Genomic DNA, 3,196 nt, shown 5'->3' with positions numbered 1-3,196 from the left:
AGTCCCAAACTACTCTTCCCAATTGCGGGAGTATCTTCACAATCACGAAGAAGCATGTACCAGAAACTAGCAGAAGCTAAACCAGAATTTTTTTCCTAAGTTTAAAAACATCCGCAACCAATACGAAACTCACCCGAGCCCTCAGGGCTCCAAACCAAACATGCACACAAGTGTAAAAACATCATACAAACTCGCTCAGGCGATCAAAATACCAAAATAACACCTAGAACTATGAAATGGACACCAAAATGAATGAAATTTTCAATAAAACTTAAGAACATGCAATTTCTCAACCGGGCGTCCGAATCACGTCAAATCAACTCTGTTTTGCACCAAATTTTGTAAACAAGTCCTAAATACTGAAACGAACCTATGCCAAGTTTCAAAACCGAAATTCAAATCTGGTAGCAACAAAAGTCAAACTACGGTCAAACTTATGAGTTTTTTTAAACCTTTAAACCTCTAGTTTTCAACAAATTATGATAAATCGAGCTAGAGAATTCCGAATTCGATTTCGGGCATACGCTCAAGTCCCAAATCACAATACGGACCCACTGGGACCGTCAAAATACTGATCCGGGTCAGTTTAAACAAAACGTTGATCGTAGTCAACTCAAATGAGTTTTAAGGCATGATTTCACATTTTCATAAAATTTCTCTTAAAAACCTCCCGGAAAAAGGATACGGACTAGGCACGCAAATTGAGGAAGGCTAAACGGAGCTATTCGAAGTCTCAGAACACAGAATAAAGGGTAAAACTATAAATGACCTATCGGGTCAGCACATTCTCTACCTCTAAAACAAATGATCGTCCTCGAACGGACATAGAAAGGTACCTGGACTGGTGAAAAGGTGTGGATATCTACTCCGCATGTCCGACTCAGACTCCCACATAGATGCCTCGATCGGCTGACCTCTCCACTATACTCGAGCTGAAGGATAACTCTTAGACCTCAACTGTCGGGCTTGCCGGGCTAGAATTGCCACCGGCTCCTCCTCATAAGTCAAATCCTTGTCCAATTGGACTGAGCTAAATTTAACACATGGGAAGGATCACCGTGATACTTTCAGAGCATGGACACATGGAACACCGGATGGACTGCTGATAAACTAGGTGGCAATGCGAGATTGTAGGCTACCTCACCCACTCTTTCAAGAATCTCAAAGGGTCTAATGAACCTAGGGCTCAACTTGTCATTCTTTCCGGACCTCATCACACCCTTCATGGGTGAAACCCGAAGCAATACCCTCTCTCCAATCATGAATGCAACATCACGAACTCTACGATCGACATAGCTCTTCTGCCTAGACTGAGCGGTGCAAAGTCGATCCTGAATAATCTTGACCTTGTCCAAGGCATCTTGTACCAAATCTGTACCCAACAACCGAGCCTCCCCCGGCTCAAACCATCCAACTGGCGAATGGCACCGCCTCCCATATAATGCCTCATAGCTACCCATTTGAATGCTCGACGGGTAGCTGTTGTTGTGGGCAAACTCCGCAAGCGGCAACAACAGCTACTCGTCCGTTTGGGATGAAATGTTGTACTCAAGCCCGAAATTTATAACGCAAGCGCGAATCATATCCTCCAATACCTAAATAGTGCGCTCGGACTATCCGTCCGTCTGGGATGAAATGTTGTACTCAACTCAACCTACATGCAAAATTTGACGAGCGCAAAACATACACTTAAATATGCTCCCTAGTCGAATATAGTAAAATATAATACTGTATCCACAGGGATTGGAGTTAAATAGTATTATCGTAGTTTGTAGCTAGATTGCTATCCAAGATGATCAATAATTTAGAGTTTTGTGATTAATACTAAAATTAACTAAGAGTCTAAACTATTGGCTAATGACAATCGACACTAGTAATGAGCAAAGAAGGTTATCAATGGGAGAAAATAGGGTTTTGATAGGATAGGTGCAAGATACTTATTTGGAATCTAAATCTAGATAATTCACATCTAATATTCAAGTGAGTCTTTCGAATTCACTCAATTATTTAGTTCAACTATTTAATAGAAACTCCTCTCTCGATTAAGCCTCAACCTCCATGATGAACCAATTTAAGCTCGGTGAATATATGCAAGAATTCGTAATGGATTGGTCTTTAGGATAACCTCTCTCGATTATCCTTCTAACTAGGTTTAATCAAAAATTCAACTAGCCTCTTCCGATTACTAAGAAGAATTAATGAATTCAACCAACAAAGTAGAATGCAAAGATATCACAAGTTATGCATCTCTCGATTACATGAACAAGTGAATATAGATGCAACGATTAAATCATCCAAAACGATTCAATACATAAAACTAGAGTTATAATCCACAAACAATCATCAATACACCAAATCCATCAAAATTGGTGAACACCAGTTGATCTTCTTCTTTCAGCACTCTAGGGCCACTGATTTGCATCTTCAGATAACTCATCTAGAATTGTGACTATCTCCTCTGGAGTCTTTTTCATCAACGGGCCTGCAGCTGCATTACTCAATGTTCTACGTGAGGCCGGTGTCAATCCATCCCAAAAATCCTAGAGTTGCATCCAGAGTTCAATTCTACTATGTTGACACTTTCGAACAAATTCCTTAAACCTCTCCCAAGCTTCAAACATGGTTTCAGTATCTTTCTGGCAGAAGTTATGAATTTCTCTTCTAAACTTGCCTGTTTTAGATGACGAGAAATATTTATCAAGAAATGTTCTGGTCATCTCCTCCCATGTTCTAATTGATCCTTGGGGCAAGTTTCGAAACCACTACTTAGCATCATCTTTGAGTGTGAAGGGGAATGTCCTTAAATAAACTGCATCTTGTGACACACCATTATATTGAAAGGTATTCATAATCTCCTCGAAGTCCATTAGATGGTTGTTTGGATCTTCGTTTGGCTTTCCTCTTAAGACACAACAGTTTTGAAGGGTTTGGAGCAACCCTTGCTTCAACTCGAAGTTGTTAGCTGCAACTGGAGGTGGTCTAATACTTGATAATCCTTGGTTGTAGACCGGTCTAGCATAATCACCAAGCGGTCTCCCAGCACCGAGGGCAATATTTACGAACTGATCTGCTGCCAAGGGTTGATTTTGGGCAATTCTCCGACCCCTCTCTTCTTCTTAGACAAGTTGTGCATTTCGAAGAGTTGCTTCCTCAGCATCTCGTGCAGCTTTTTCTCGTTGTTGGGCTGCCTCTCTTG

General features: G+C 40.9%; 1 non-coding gene across 1 annotated transcript; it reads left to right on the top strand.

Moving 5' to 3' along the window:
- The first annotated feature begins 2,562 nt into the window (after positions 1–2,562).
- On the top strand, positions 2,563–2,669 carry LOC142180543 (small nucleolar RNA R71). Its single transcript, XR_012709161.1, has one exon. It is a non-coding gene; the product is annotated as a small nucleolar RNA R71 (small nucleolar RNA).
- The last annotated feature ends 527 nt before the right edge of the window (positions 2,670–3,196 follow it).

This window comes from Nicotiana tabacum, chromosome 4 (genome assembly GCF_000715075.1).
Source record: "Nicotiana tabacum cultivar K326 chromosome 4, ASM71507v2, whole genome shotgun sequence".
NCBI lineage: Eukaryota > Viridiplantae > Streptophyta > Magnoliopsida > Solanales > Solanaceae > Nicotiana > Nicotiana tabacum.
The sequence above is the reverse complement of the archived record's forward strand: the minus strand, read 5'-3'. Positions and strand labels throughout refer to the sequence as shown.